This window comes from Eptatretus burgeri, chromosome 13, assembly GCF_056783735.1.
Source record: "Eptatretus burgeri isolate ZD-2024b chromosome 13, Ebu_testis_v1, whole genome shotgun sequence".
In the NCBI taxonomy this organism is placed as follows: Eukaryota; Metazoa; Chordata; class Myxini; order Myxiniformes; family Myxinidae; genus Eptatretus; species Eptatretus burgeri.
This window is the reverse complement of record NC_140973.1, coordinates 20501020-20517442: the sequence shown is the minus strand read 5'-3', so window position 1 is coordinate 20517442 and position 16423 is coordinate 20501020. Positions and strand designations below refer to the sequence as shown.

At 46.5% G+C, this 16423-nt stretch overlaps 1 protein-coding gene across 6 annotated transcripts in view; it reads right to left on the bottom strand.

Annotated features, from left to right (window-relative positions):
- Nucleotides 1-16423, bottom strand: part of LOC147014014 (estrogen-related receptor gamma-like) — a 203059-nt gene that overhangs the window by 168898 nt on the left and 17738 nt on the right. For 3 of the 6 annotated variants that reach the window (XM_085851577.1, XM_085851575.1, XM_085851578.1), the window contains exon 2: nucleotides 14687-14818. The exons of the other annotated variants lie outside the window; for them this stretch is intronic. The gene's annotated coding sequence lies outside the window, so the exon portion shown is untranslated. The remainder of the gene's footprint in view (nucleotides 1-14686; nucleotides 14819-16423) is intronic. 6 annotated transcript variants of the gene reach the window in all.

Here is a 16423-nt window from a genome sequence, read left to right as displayed (position 1 = left end):
CCCGCAAACAGAATTCAAAAAGCTTGCCTAGTTTGAGATCATTTTTAGGCGATTTCCATTAGCGGAGATATTTTGACGTCATAACTTTTTTTTCTCGGAGGAATTTTCAAAATCGGAGATGGTTTCTGTCTGCGCAGGGTATTTTTACATATATACGCCAAGTTTCAGGAAGTTTCGATGAAAACCGTGGGCTGTGAAACAAAAAAGTCTACAAGAACAACAACGTGAGTAAGACTTAGAGATCCTCATGAGGATCTAAAAACCATACAAGCAACCTCCTCTAAATTGAATCCAGACTAAGGTTTACAAGAAAACCTCAATTTCACATGAAGAAACTAGTGCATCGATCACGTGTCAGTTCAAAGACTTTCACCACATGAACGACGGATTTGCAAACATACACTCAGTCTGTGCGGACACAGTTGTCGCTACAAAAGAGATGGCAGGTTCGCTTATTGGGGTATACATGTACTCACCTTTGAGCTGTGTGGCCTGGACAGTAGTTACACTGGTGTTTCGCATGCAGATTAATACATCAATGTCTGTGCCATCCCTCGGATGGCTGTTAGGTTGGAGGGCTGGTCTGTCAGCACTGGTCGCTGGTGGATGTCAAAGATCCCCAGGTGTGATAATCATAGGAAGGCAATGCATACCTCTGCCACACAATACCTGATCCAGTATAATTTATCAGGCCCAATACATTCTTGAGATATCATGCTATACAGGACGATATCGATTTTGGCCCCATCTCTCAATGGTGAAGAATCACTTAAAAATCAAATAATTCTCATGTCCAGATCCGAATTCGGATCTTCGCCAAAATCGAATCACTTTTCCTGGTCACAGACCCAACAAGTCCACCAAGTTTCATCCCAATCCGTCCACAACTTTTTTGAGATATCCTGCATACAGACAAACAGACAGACAAACAAACAGAAAGATGAAATTGATCGGTGAGCAAGGAATTGCCGGAATAACTTTGTCATATCTCCATGATGTCTGAAAAAACAAAAACCTGGAAATCAATTTGGTTCTTATAAGTCGATAGTGCTACTGTTTAATGAGTTATCGCACTTAGTTTGGTCATGATCATAACTTGGAAGTCAATCGGACTTGAAATGGTGTTTTTATCGCAATTTGAAAGTTTTGACCCGACCCCCCTGACCTTCGACCCCCGACCGCAAAGAAGGATGTTGGTGTGACACCCCAATGAGACATATGGTTGGATGCAGAATTGGAAGATGCACATTTTGGATTTGGTTTGAAGTCGATACGACCATTTTAGCGGACGTTATTGCGAAAATAAGAATTTCGGTTTTTCGGTGACCTTGACCTAATTCACCAAAAACGACAAGTGTCTAAGTTGGACCATGGCCGACGTCTGTACCCAGTTTGGTCATGATCGCTGAAACAGCGTGGCTGCTACAGGGTAAACAAACACACAAATAAACAGACAGACAAACAGAATGACACACACAACCGATCAACATAATTGCCGAAATCCGAAGGATCCTGGCAATTAACAAGGGGTGAAAACATAACCTCCTTCCACCTTCGGTGGCGGAGGTAAATAATAACAATAAGTCGTCGTGATAAAGCAACGATAGTCTGTGACGTCACATCGCATCTCTATGGTACACAAGTTTACTTGGACGCAGTTTGGCGGCTCACATTGAAATTCCACATCGGGAATGTCGGTTTAAGGCTGCTGTGTGAAAAGAACATCATTTATTATTGGTTTGCTTTGGACACTCCCATGTGAACTAGAATCTGGACAACTGCGGCTAATTGCTTTGAGATGTGGATGACATTGTACGGACCGGTGGGGCTTCCTATCCTATCCTTGGAAATTCTGTAGTTGGCTGAGACAAAGCAAGACCAAAACCCAAACATGAATTCTTTAATTTGTGAGCAGAGACCTGGGACAAAGATTTCTCGGACTTTATTCTCTAGCCATGACTTAGACCTCAGCACGTAACCTGTACAAGTTGGCACCGGCTCATTGCAGGACACAAAGCTGACAACAGGCCACACACTTAACCTGGCCAAGCATGCGACACAATAAGAGGTCTTACAAATATTTACAGCTTGACCGATAGCCAGTAAATGACCCTTCAGAAATTATTCTGAACCAACACAAAGCCATCTGTAATGTAACACACATCCAACAAAAGATTTGTTTCTTCCAGAACGAAATGCGCAGGTAAACACTTCACAGACTCCTCAAATGGTCTGGCCAGCTAAATTCTGGTCTGGCCAGGCTTGGAGGGTCGTCACCGTTACCTGTATCAGGAGACCATAAAGCATGACACAAAGCTAGATCCGAGAGATGATGGGATGTGAACACCAACAACATTATGGCGTAATCCAGGAGTAGGCGAGTCCAACCTTCTGTGGCCTGGACCCAAAGTAAGGCATCGACTTATATACATGGGCTCTCCGAAGCACGTTCCAAAACCCTCTCGCAACTTTGGCTGCCATCTGCACCGTTCCGTTAATCTCCCTCAGGGGTCCCCGTGAGCTGTGAGGCTTTCCCTAGGCTTACGGCCGCCCTGCTAATTCGCACCTAAATCTTGGGCTAATTTAAATTAAAATGTTGTCGTTTGCGGGCTGCGCGTGCCGGATTAGGGCCGCTTAATTACACACGGAGGACGGAGGCGGTATAAATCTTCAGGATAAGAGTGGACCATATTCGCCGCACGTTCGGCGACCGATAGGCCGGTTGGCCCCGGAGAGACATGGGCGAGGCACGTGAAGCTGCGTCTCCATGTCCAACCATGTGCCTGTTTTTTCACGCACTCCTCGTTTGCCGATAGGTTTACCTTCGATCATCTTCTTCTTCCTAGCATTCCGAATGTGTAATACAAGTGAAAATATCTTTTTGTAAGAATCAGTTATATTTAAGTTACAATGCACCAAACCACTGGCTCCTGGCACCAATAAGACTGCATCATCAATCTTGATCCACAGTGCTGTTCCTCATTGTGCTGAAGAGGTCATTATGCAATCTTACATACACGGTCAGGTGCTGGCCTCGAGGTGAGGACAGCAGACTGGCATCCCAGCTCAGATTCATTTCTCAAATCCAGCTGAAGGCAGTACTATGGGTTGGGGTTAGGGTTAGGGTTAGGGGAGTCTTTTCTACAAGAGGCTCATGGAAGAGCCAGACGATAAAGGGCAACAGGTTTAACCAGAGTTGGTGTCAAAGACACCCAATGCTCGCCTGTTTATACATTTATCGCTTTTAAAAGACTAGTCTAATAATTAATATTTTTTTATAAAGTATTGCAGTGAAGTCTGATCCAAATAATTTTTAAGCAATATATGTATTTGTATATTGTAATCAGTAACAAGAGCGCAAGTGAGCACAATATACACCCGAACAAGAAGGTATATACAGAATTGTGCTACTACATGGAAAACAGCATCCTGGTTGCCATGGCAACCACTTTAGATGACGAACGTATGTTGCTACACACTGTCTCCACAGTCTGTACCGATGTACCAAATATGAAACGTGAAAGTTGAAAACTTTGGGAGGTAGAGTGCGGACAGGAACAGATGGAAACATCATCCTGGTTGCCATTACAACCACTTTAGATGACGAACGTATGTCACGACACACCGTCTCCACAGTCTGTACCTATGTACCAAATATGAACCGTGAAAGTTGAAAACTTTGGGAGTTAGAGTGTGGACAGGAACGGACGGACGGACGGACGGGCAGACAGACGACCCTGTATCACATAATACGCCCCAATATATATATCAGGCGTATAAAAAAAGTGTGATAGATAAAAACATTAGAAAGGAAAAAATAACTTGCACCAAAAACTTTAACATTTTCACGCTCACGCTGACGCTGATGCTGAAGCTGACGCTCACGCCGGGGGTATCGCTATAGCTCTGTTCTTCGAACAGGCGAGCTAAAAACTACACGAGGGTATTGTGGCTAAGAGGGATGGGATGGACATTAACAAGGAGGAGAGGAGGTATAACACAAACAAGGAATCTCAATGGCCTAGTAAAGAAAGGTATGGAAAGGAATCAGCGTTTTCAAAGGGATCATAGATTGCCTGGGTGAGTGCATGTGAACGACAACCTTTGAAATACTGAAGTGAGGAGGATGAGACAATGGACACAGGGAGACGATGCCACACTCGTGAGAATAATGGGATGTAATGTGTGAATGCAGGTGAGTAACCGGTATAGACTTGAGGAGGGCAAACAGGTGAAGGTTTCCTTAAGAATGCGTGCAAATTGGGGGCGTGGAAGGCGAGTAAGTTCGTGGGACTTGGGGAGGGTGTACAAAAATACAATACAATATGAGTTGCCTTGCAAGGAACTTCAATACAGGAGGCCATAAGGCCAATCATGTCTGTGAAATGGTGTTCGTCCATGCTATATTCTCTTTTAAATGCTGAGCATCAAGCAAGGAAGCAGCGCATACCATTTGAAAAGTGTTTGGTACGACTCAGCCGGGGTTCAAACGACCGACCACCCAGACTCAGAAGGGGACACTCCAAGCATTACATCACCGAGTTTGGCAAACGTTGCACGACAGCTTCAATAAAACCCAGTTGGCTCACGAATAACCTTCAAGGAAAGTATATTCTCCATGCTCTGGTTTCAGTATACAATTGCTCCATATTTTTTAGCTGATTGTGAAATGCCCTCAAGAGAATTTGACATGCTGGAACCAAAATGGTGTCTGTCAGGTGAGCTATGGTGCTGATAAAATCCCTCTTGGCTCTTACCACTCAAAAAGGGGATCAATTTTCAGCCTGTTTGGAATTCCGTCAGAGCACATACAGCTTATGATGCTCGGATAGAAAGTTCTAATCCTGTGTAATCATGTAATATGTATGTATGTATGTATGTATGTATGTATGTATGTATGTATGTATGTATATATATATATATATATATATATATATATATATATATATATATTGTACATATATACATATCTGCATATTTCGGCAACCAATAGTAGGCGCAACATACTTTTTCCGACAAAGAAATTTGAATGTTGGGTCATTTTGCTCAATAAATAAATTAAAAAGTAGATTATCTTCTGTGATATTTATTTAATTGTGTTCTCCTTATCTATTATTTTGACTTCGACTAGTACGTGCCCGTAAAAAAAATAAAATAAAAAAAAAAAATATTCAAACCGCGAGCAACAAACAACAACCACACAGGCTGTTTCTTCGCTCTCGCGTGCCCGGACGTGTGTGACCCGGAAGTTCGCATATTATTCGCAGTTACGATTATTCGCAATTTAGTTTTAATACCCAATTATTCAATTAGCGCCAACGTATTTTACCTTTTCGCAATGTCGTGGCAAGGAAAAACAAAAAGAGAAGAGAAGAGAGAGAAAAAAAAATTTTACTTCCTGTTTCGTAGCATACCAGCACTCTGATGTTACCGAAATTTATGCACCGTCTAACATGAAAACGATCATAACTTGGGGCATTGTGTTTATCTATAAATGCGCATGAATCGAGAAATTATTAGAATACACGAAGTCATCACTCTCCGGAAGTCCGTACGTTGTAACCCGTAATGAGGACCGCGGCTGAGCTTCCCTTCCCCATCGGCCACGCCCACGCAACAACGTGTCTTGTCATTGGTTGGTAAATAAATGGCCATAACTTGAGAAGCACTTGTCCGATTAATATCAAACCTTGAAAAGGCACATCCTCAGGTCCCCAGCAATATACGTGGCAAGTTTCAATTAGATCGGACCAGTGGTTGTCGAGAAACAGCGGTCATAGACACACACACAGACACACAGACACGCACACACAGAGACACACAGACACACACACGCACACACACACACACACACACACACACACACACACACACACACACACACACACGTTTATTTTCCATTGTCTCCTGATATATCCTTGTAATTCATGGGGGAAGTCTCTTATGTAGTCCTTGCCCTGCATGTGATGCATGTACAAGTTCCTCCATGAGACCAAGATCACATTAAAATTAAATAAAAAAGAGCAATCGGAGATTGCAGACCCTCACCAGAACTTGTTTTGTGTGGTGCATTGTGTTGTGTTTGTGTAGTTTTGTGTGGTGTTTGTGTACTGGCGTGTTACATAATTAATACGAGACATAATTAGAACTGCCATTTTATTAATGCTGGAAGTGATGAGTGGTTCAGCCATTTCAGAGAAGATTTTTGAAGGTTTTTTTATTTTTTTTAAACAATATGGCTGCCAAATCAGTTGACCGATGTCATGAAATTTTTTTTTCTGTGGACCATTTTTTTCATCCCTAGATGACCCTTAAAATTTTTCATACTGATCGGATGTGGCATTCTACATATGCAATTATTACGTCATAACCAAGTCACCTATGACGTCATAAAAAAAAAATCACACTCAATCCCCAGGGGGAGTACTTGCTATGTGCTAAGTTTCAATTTTTTTTCCTTGGTGCGGTTTCAGAGATACAGAGGTCCAAATTTTTGCTGTTTTTTCCAATATGGCTGCCACAGAACGTGACCTATGACGTTATAACTATCAAACAACATTTTACATGATTAGTCGCACTAATGGTGAAAATTTCATCTCAATCAGCCAAGCGGTTATGGAGAACAACACGAAAGTTCTGTGTTCACAAACAGACAAACAAACGGACTCAAATGCAATACCCTCTCCTGCGAGGGTAACAACGTCACAAAGATGACGTAACAAGCAAGTGGAAAGAAATAATGATGGACTGCAGGTCTTTACATGATAAACCTCCATTATGTCGTGTGCTTGAAAGAAAAACGATAAAATTCCAAAATCTTGGCAAACATACTTGAAATCAGAAGTGGATGAAGGATTTTTTTTTTAATCAAGTGGGGGTGGGCTGACCATGGGGGTGAGGGGGGGAGGGAGAGGTATCATAGGTGTAATAAAAAAATGGTGACAAATACATGACCAGCAACATTCGTGTGCACCACTCACTCACCTGTGAGTTGCTCACCAAGGTTCGAATCTCTACCCAACTACAAACTGTCACCCTGGTGTTTAACGTGCACTGTGCTGGGTCAGGCATGAATGTGTGCGTCTTCCCTTGGATGGACTTTTTTGTTGAGACATCGGTAAAAAAAATTCAGTCCAAATCCGGAGGGGTGGGAATGAAGAACCAAACACATTTTAGTATGTTTTTCACAAATAAAGATATAATAGTTGAACTGGGGTATGTATAATCAGTTCAGGTAAGGTATGGGATCATACGCCAGAGCAGCACATCGCTGCGTTCACTTTCCGCTGCGACTCCAGTGGGCCTCCGTCTGGCCATCCCCATCTCCGTGAGATGCTGATCAACCTGCTGCCACCACGAGGCACGTGGTCGGCCCATTGGCCTCCTCCACTCACGAGGCTCCCTCGCTGAGAGAATCTGGTGAGCAAGATCAGCGTCAGGAAAACGAGCCACATGTCCACACAGCCGCAGCTGATGCTCACGGACTATGCAGGTAACAAATCTCATTTGAGTCTCTCTCAGCAACCGCTCGTTGGACACTAAGTCCGACCAGCGATAGCCAACGATTCTCCGAAGAAACCTAGTACCAAAGGAATTGAGTCTGTCTCAGATCCTTGGTCAGAGTCCAAGTCTCACATCCATAGAGCAAGACTGGAAGCACCAAGGACCTGAAGACTCAGACTTTTGTCCTCCCGCAGAGGTATAGGCAGCGCCACACCCCATGACCCAGTGAATCCACGACTCCCAGGCCTGACCCAGACGTCTGATGACCTCTGGCTCACAGCTAGCAGAGACATGAATATCACTGCCAAGGTAAGTGAATCTCTCCACAACCCCAACATCCTCACCACAAATAGGTACAGACAGGATAGCAGCATTCAAGAAGTCATTGAGAGCCTGGATCTCAGTTTTGACCCAGGAAACCCATAATCCCAGCAGCTCTGACTCTTCATTCAGCACCTCGAGAGCCCCCAAAAGGATGTCTAAAGTCTCCACAAACATGAATGCATCATCTACGAAATCAATGTCAGAGATCCTGACATTCCCAAACGATGCACCGCAGGCTTGAGCTCTCCGATATCCTCTCCAAAATCCACTCCCTACAAGTGCTGAAAAGTGTGGGGGGGGGGCAATCCACACCCCAGAAGAACTCCAGTAGCAACTGGAAATAAGTCAGAGATGGTACCACCACATCTCACAGAACTCTCAGTTCCAGAGTAGAGTTCAGACATCAGATTGATCAGTTTTGGTGGCACCCCACAAAGGCCAAGAATCCTCCAGAGCGCATCCCGATTCACTGAATCAAATGCTTTACAGAGATCAACATAGACTGTGAGAAGCCCCTGCCGAACTGCATTCGGTGAGGACCCGAAGAGCAACGATACGGTTAATCGTTGACCTCTTTGGTGTAAAGCCTGACTGCTCTGGACACTGGTGCTCAAGCAGATGGTGGCGGACCCTGTCGAGAATTATCTGAGCAAAGACCTTGCCCGGCACCGAGAGCAGTGTCACCCCTCGGTCGTTGTTGCAGTCTTGGTGATCACCCTTCCCTTTCCAGAGAGGGACAACAAGGCCCCTCTTCCAGTCAGTTGGGATGATGCCTGTGTTCCAGGCAGAGCACAGAACTGTGTGCAACGACACGAGTGCAGCATTTCCACCAGCCTTGAGAAGTTTAGCATGGATGCCACAGATCCCTGGAGCTTTACCCCATTTCAACCGGTTCACCGCAGCCTGTTTTTCCACAAATGAAGGTGGATGTTGGGTCATTTTGAAAAGTCCAGTTGATTGGAGGGTCAGCAATAGGGATTGTAGCAACCCTGATGTCCAACTTGACAGCTGGTGGATCAGCCTGGTAAAACCGCTCAAATTTGTTCTTCGCCCTATTGTGAATTCCACGACATCCACCGGCAACATCAAGGACGGTGTCTTTAAGGTACCCCACAACTCTTCAAGATCCCCCAAAGCACCCAAACCCCCCCCCCCCCAAATCTCCACTCAGCCTGTTCGCAAATTCCTCAGCTACCCTCTCATCCTTGAGCTTGCCAACATCCAGCCTAGGCTGGGATGGTACCATTCTCCTGGATTTAAGCTGTACCTTAAGAGTTTCTACAGCAAGCTGGTGGTCAGTATTGAGGAACTGAGCACTCTGGTAGACCCTGCAGTTCTGGATCATCCTCCAGCGACCGTCAATGAGGACATGGTCAATCTCCTTTGCCACACCGCCAGCATTGGAATACCAAGTCCAGTGATGAGCTTGTGGGCGCTGAAACCATGAACCAGCCACCCTAAGTCCATGACTTCTTGCAAAGTCAAGGAACTTAGTGCTATTCTGGTTCATAGTTCCTGAGCCATGGGGACCACCACATGTCTCATAACCATCCCTCGCAGTTCCAGTTGATGCATTGAAATGCCCCAAGACTGGAAGTGTATCTCGCCTGGGGCACTGATCAACCAGACTTGAGCGTGGCATAGAATGCGTCCTTCACGGTGAGATCACTGGCCTCAGTCGGAGCATATACAGAGACCAGGGAAATGACACTCAAGGAGTGACGAATCCTTAGTCTCATTATACGCTCGTTGACCGGTGTTACCTCAATTATCAATTGAGTCAGCTGATTGGACACAGCTACAGCAACTCATTGGGCATGGTAACCATCAGAGCGACCAGACCTATAGTCGGTGTAACCACCCGCCATGATCTCGCCGCAATCCGGTCTCCGAACCTCAGAGAGTGCTGCAATACCAATGTCCAAACACTTGAGCCGAGATGATAACAGAGACAGGTGATCATCCTCTCTTCGGGATAGGACATTCCAGGCACCCACCCAAAAGGACCACCTCAGGTTAAGCAAAGGAGACCGCCGTCTGGTAGACGACACTTCAGCACCACCCCGGCACACTCTCCCGCAATCTGACACGGGAATGTTTCCCAGTGATTTCCCTCCTATCATCAAAGATTGGGGGTCCCGAAGGCTTTGCCCCAATCCCATCATCCGGTGAGCTGCACAGGAGGGAAGCTGCACAGGAGGTACTCCCACGGAGTGGGTTTTCAGATTTTTTTTATGCTCGTCTTGTTTTTTTGGAATGTTTTGGAATGAAATGTTTTGTGGAATGAAGGGTTTTACGGTGGCCGGAGTGCAAATGCTACCACCAACCTCCTAATAAGAAGTAACCCAACTGCAGGAGGACGTCCGCAGACACAGTTGGGAACTAGATATGGATGGCCGTTGGCTCATAAGGAGCTCCTCCGCCCTTTGGACAGACCTCAGTCAAATTTTTTCTCTCCAAATCCAGAGGGGTGGGAATTAAGAACCAAACACATTTCAGTATGTTTTTCACAAATAAAGTTATAATAGTTGAACTAAGGTATGTGTCATCCAAAATGAAGAATTACTCTTTCTCATAAAGGTGAGTGTCAATCCACATCAGCAGTCAAGTAGAACCATCCGTCCATTTGGGACCAAACTCTGTGCAGAGCATTGGTGCTGCCACAGCAGTCTCTTCGGCTATTGGTCACAATACTGGACAACTCACCACTTTTACAGAATACCAGCAAGCTGACATTTTACCGACCACAGAAGGATGACAGGCAGTCAACCCCACCTGGTATTAATTCAACAGCCAAGCAGGATTTGAACTCAGGACCCTAGTATCCAAAGCCCACCACTCTAGCCATTAAGCCAACACCAGGCATGTCGAACCATGGTTGGAATCAACACTAGGACGTTGAGCGAGCGATGCGGACTGCAGTGAGGAAGCAAGTAGGAGGTGACGTTAGGGCCGCGGAACCTTCTTCGACTCCGACGGACTCACACACTCACACCCTCACTGACGCACAAACCAAATACAATCGCCTCTTCTGTCCAATCAGGAACAATGCGGGGCTAATTGTGAACACAGTAAAGACGATAATAAAAAAAGAGAAAGAGGGATAAACACGTACATAGAATCGGGGACGCAGGCACAGATGTTAATGAACCGTATTTGAGAGCTCTTAATGTATCCACGGTTAGTAAGCACAATGTATTGTGACATTTCACACGAGATGCTACTTGGGTATGCTGTAAGCGCTCATCATTGCATGGCCAGGATCCAAAGATCCCATCTTGGCAAGTCCTTAAAAGGAGGCACGAGGCCATATAAAACGCATGCTGGACACAGTGGCCCGATGAACCCAGATTGACTCTTAGCAAGTGAAATTTGCCTTGAAGGCCCAAGAGACAGTTATTATTTTTACGACCACCTTGATAGCCATGTTCAAATTAACTCCAAATTGGCATCAAACCGGCCCTTATCCTAGGCAGTGTCCTCTGGTGGTTCAAGGGAAACGAGCCCGAGGTATTTCATTTCATCTGCTGCTCGGCCGGTTCGAACATCTCGGCACCGATCAACCGGCGCAATGAAGCACCGTTGGGATTCGCGAGGAGTACAAACCTTGAACACGTTTTCGATAAGTTAACAGAAAGAAGAAGAAAACTCCTCATTTGTTAATTTATCATTTTGTACACAGCCTGTGGCTGCTGGTTGCATCATTATTGGGAGGGCAGCTGCGCTGCTGATGCAGTGCCCCCGGTTTTTAGTAAGCTGGTAATTTTTCTGACCTCACGGAAGGATGATTGGGCGAGTGAACCTTCCTGGTGTTATTTAACACAACGACAGGGTCTTGAACTCAAGACCCTAAGATCTTAAGGCAGTCACCTTAACCGTTCAACTAACACTCAAGACCCGGAGATCTTAAGGCAGCCACCTGAACTGTTCAACCACCACTCAAGACCATAAGATCTTAAGGCAGCCACCTTAACCATTCAACTTACACACAAGACTCTAAGATCTTAAGGCAGGCACGTGAACCGTTCAAACAACACTCAAGACCCGGAGATCTTAAGGCAGCCACCTGAACTGTTCTACCAACACTTAAGACCTGGAGATCTTAAGGCAGCCACCTGAACCATTCAACTAACACACAAGACCCGAAGATCTTAAGGCAGCCACCTGAACCGTTCAAACAACACTTAAGACCCGGAGATCTTAAGGCAGCCACCTGAACTGTTCTACCAACACTTAAGACCCAGAGATCTTAAGGCAGCCACCTGAACCGTTCAACTAACACTCAAGACCCGAAGATCATAAGGCAGCCACCTGAACCGTTCAACCAACACTCAAGACCCGGAGATCTTAAGGCAGCCACCTGAACTGTTCAAACAACACTCAAGACCCGGAGATCTTAAGGCAGCCACCTGAACTGTTCAAACAACACTCAAGACCCGGAGATCTTAAGGCAGCCACCTGAACTGTTCTACCAACACTTAAGACCCAGAGATCTTAAGGCAACCACCTGAACTGTTCAACCAACACTCAAGACCCAGAGATCTTAAGGCAGCCACCTGAACCGTTCAACTAACACACAAGACCCGAAGATCTTAAGGCAGCCACCTGAACCGTTCAAACAACACTTAAGACCCGGAGATCTTAAGGCAGCCACCTGAACTGTTCTACCAACACTTAAGACCCAGAGATCTTAAGGCAGCCACCTGAACTGTTCAAACAACACTCAAGACCCGGAGATCTTAAGGCAGCCACCTGAACCGTTCAACCAACACTCAAGACCCAGAGATCTTAAGGCAGCCACCTGAACCGTTCAACTAACACACAAGACCCGAAGATCTTAAGGCAGCCACCTGAACCGTTCAAACAACACTTAAGACCCGGAGATCTTAAGGCAGCCACCTGAACTGTTCTACCAACACTTAAGACCCAGAGATCTTAAGGCAGCCACCTGAACCGTTCAACTAACACTCAAGACCCGAAGATCATAAGGCAGCCACCTGAACCGTTCAACCAACACTCAAGACCCAGAGATCTTAAGGCAGCCACCTGAACTGTTCTACCAACACTTAAGACCTGGAGATCTTAAGGCAGCCACCTGAACCATTCAACTAACACACAAGACCCGAAGATCTTAAGGCAGCCACCTGAACCGTTCAAACAACACTTAAGACCCGGAGATCTTAAGGCAGCCACCTGAACTGTTCTACCAACACTTAAGACCCAGAGATCTTAAGGCAGCCACCTGAACTGTTCAAACAACACTCAAGACCCGGAGATCTTAAGGCAGCCACCTGAACCGTTCAACCAACACTCAAGACCCAGAGATCTTAAGGCAGCCACCTGAACCGTTCAACTAACACACAAGACCCGAAGATCTTAAGGCAGCCACCTGAACCGTTCAAACAACACTTAAGACCCGGAGATCTTAAGGCAGCCACCTGAACTGTTCTACCAACACTTAAGACCCAGAGATCTTAAGGCAGCCACCTGAACCGTTCAACTAACACTCAAGACCCGAAGATCATAAGGCAGCCACCTGAACCGTTCAACCAACACTCAAGACCCAGAGATCTTAAGGCAGCCACCTGAACTGTTCTACCAACACTTAAGACCTGGAGATCTTAAGGCAGCCACCTGAACCATTCAACTAACACACAAGACCCGAAGATCTTAAGGCAGCCACCTGAACCGTTCAAACAACACTTAAGACCCGGAGATCTTAAGGCAGCCACCTGAACTGTTCTACCAACACTTAAGACCCAGAGATCTTAAGGCAGCCACCTGAACTGTTCAAACAACACTCAAGACCCGGAGATCTTAAGGCAGCCACCTGAACCGTTCAACCAACACTCAAGACCCAGAGATCTTAAGGCAGCCACCTGAACCGTTCAACTAACACACAAGACCCGAAGATCTTAAGGCAGCCACCTGAACCGTTCAAACAACACTTAAGACCCGGAGATCTTAAGGCAGCCACCTGAACTGTTCTACCAACACTTAAGACCCAGAGATCTTAAGGCAGCCACCTGAACTGTTCTACCAACACTTAAGACCTGGAGATCTTAAGGCAGCCACCTGAACCATTCAACTAACACACAAGACCCGAAGATCTTAAGGCAGCCACCTGAACCGTTCAAACAACACTTAAGACCCGGAGATCTTAAGGCAGCCACCTGAACTGTTCTACCAACACTTAAGACCCAGGGATCTTAAGGCAGCCACCTGAACCGTTCAACTAACACTCAAGACCCGAAGATCATAAGGCAGCCACCTGAACCGTTCAACCAACACTCAAGACCCAGAGATCTTAAGGCAGCCACCTGAACCATTAAGCCAACACAAGGTTTCATATGTTACTGAAAGGCGAGGATTTGTAAATGGCTTCGTATGGTCGAGGAGTCATCAACCACAAAGTCATTTCCTTTGAGAAGGCGATCACCGTCGAGCTGTTGAGGACACCGAGGGATTTGAAGTTGGATGTAGTCGTACCGAAAAGTCACTTAACCGGATTGACAGGCCGCAGATTATCGAGTCACTAAATCGTCTGCACGTTGAACAGACACATCCCTTATGATTTGAATCCGTGGCAAGCAGAGCCAATGTACTTCCCACCCGAGCCAAATATGTACTCTTGTGAAGTCTCCATTTCCAACTTCGCGGTCAATTTCCCGACGCTAGCTCTCTCGCTCTCCGTCGGTCGTGCCTCGCCAGAAAGACCGCAACGCGACGGTGAGAAGCGACCTGGATCGAGGCCCAGACAAAGCAGGAGGGGATATGATGACAGGGTTAATGGGCACGGCACCACCGAGGAAATAGAAAGTCTACACGGAACGTTGGGAAGGCAATGGGGAAAACTCACCCCGATCAGAGCTTCAAGCTACTGGGCAGCCATTACGTCCAGAGGTAAAGGTCTAGCGTTTGATGCATGGCCGCAGCGCAGCACTGACGACCGGCACGCCAAACCCGGGTCAATTCCACCGAATACGCAGGACTGTGTGAAGCAAAAGTCATAAATAACATCTCAAGTCCAGCAAAGTTTGGATTCAAATACATAGATATGAAGAAAAGAACGACAGGGCAGTGGACAGGGGCGGTGTGAGGGGACAGAGGAGGGTGGCGAGGGGGAGCTGCAGAAATTTCACCATTTCGCGAACATAATACACTATACAGATGGGGTCTTTAATTTCACCAGTGGAGAGAAACTTGCAAAATGAATATAAACCAATGGAAATTAAATATATAATATACACATGAAAGACTTAATGATGTGACCGAGACATTTATCAACGACCTGAGCAGCACACGGACCACGACTCAAAAGAGGAAACGGTCACGTTTCAGACCACTACTCAAAAGGGTCAACGGTCACGTTTCAGACCACTACTCAAAAGATCGAAACGGTCACGTTTCAGACCACTACTCAAAAGAGGCAACGGTCACGTTTCAGACCACTACTCAAAAGAGGCAACGGTCACGTTTCAGACCACTACTCAAAAGAGGCAACGGTCACGTTTCAGACCACTACTCAAAGGAGTCAACGGTCACGTTTCAGACCACTACTCAAAGGAGTCAACGGTCACGTTTCAGACCACTACTCAAAGGAGTCAACGGTCACGTTTTAGACCACAACTCTAAAGGAGTCAACGGTCACGTTTCAGACCACTACTCAAAGGAGTCAACGGTCACGTTTTAGACCACAACTCCAAAGGGTCAACGGTCACGTTTCAGACCACTACTCAAAGGAGTCAACGGTCACGTTTCAGACCACTACTCAAAGGAGACAACGGTCACGTTTTAGACCACAACTCTAAAGGAGTCAACGGTCACGTTTTAGACCACAACTCTAAAGGAGTCAACGGTCACGTTTCAGACCACTACTCAAAAGAAGCAACGGTCACGTTTCAGAATGATCCGGGTGCAGAGCATGTGCACGGGGGAGTCGGGGGGGGGGGTTAAAGTATGGAATAGCAGATCTCTCCTGTTCCACCGGACTGGACGTCACGGAAACAAAGAGAAACTTCAGTCTCCGGTTCACTATGACGACACTTGCTGGACGAGCTTCAGCTTTCTTTCACCCTCTCAATTATTTAGCGATTATATTTAGAAGTATTGATCCTCTCCAGCCGCCGGATAGATCGTGTAATCCGATTCCTCAATGCAATGTGGGTCTCGTGTCGGAGCTAAATAGGGGTTCAGTCCGTGGAGTATGCAGGGCAAGTGGTGGAGGAGAGGGAGGGAGACGGGGATGAAGAGGGGCGGAGGCAGAAGGGCAAAAGGGCAGGAGGGGAAGGAGGAAGAGGAGCAGGAGGAGAGGAAGGAGAAGGAAGAGCAGGAGGAGGGGAAGGAGGAAGAGAAGCAGGAGGAGGGGAAGGAGGCAGAGAAGCAGGAGGAGGGGAAGGAGGGAGAGAAGCAGGAGGAGGGGGGAGGAGGAAGAGGAGCAGGATGAGAAGGGGAAGGAGGAGGAGTAGCAGGAGCAGGACGAGGAGGAGCAGGAGTAGCAGGAGCAGGACGAGGAGGAGCAGGAGGAGGGTGAGGGAGGAAGGAGGGGAAGGAGAGGAAGGAGGAAGGAGGGGTGAGGAGGGGAGGGCAGGGGTGT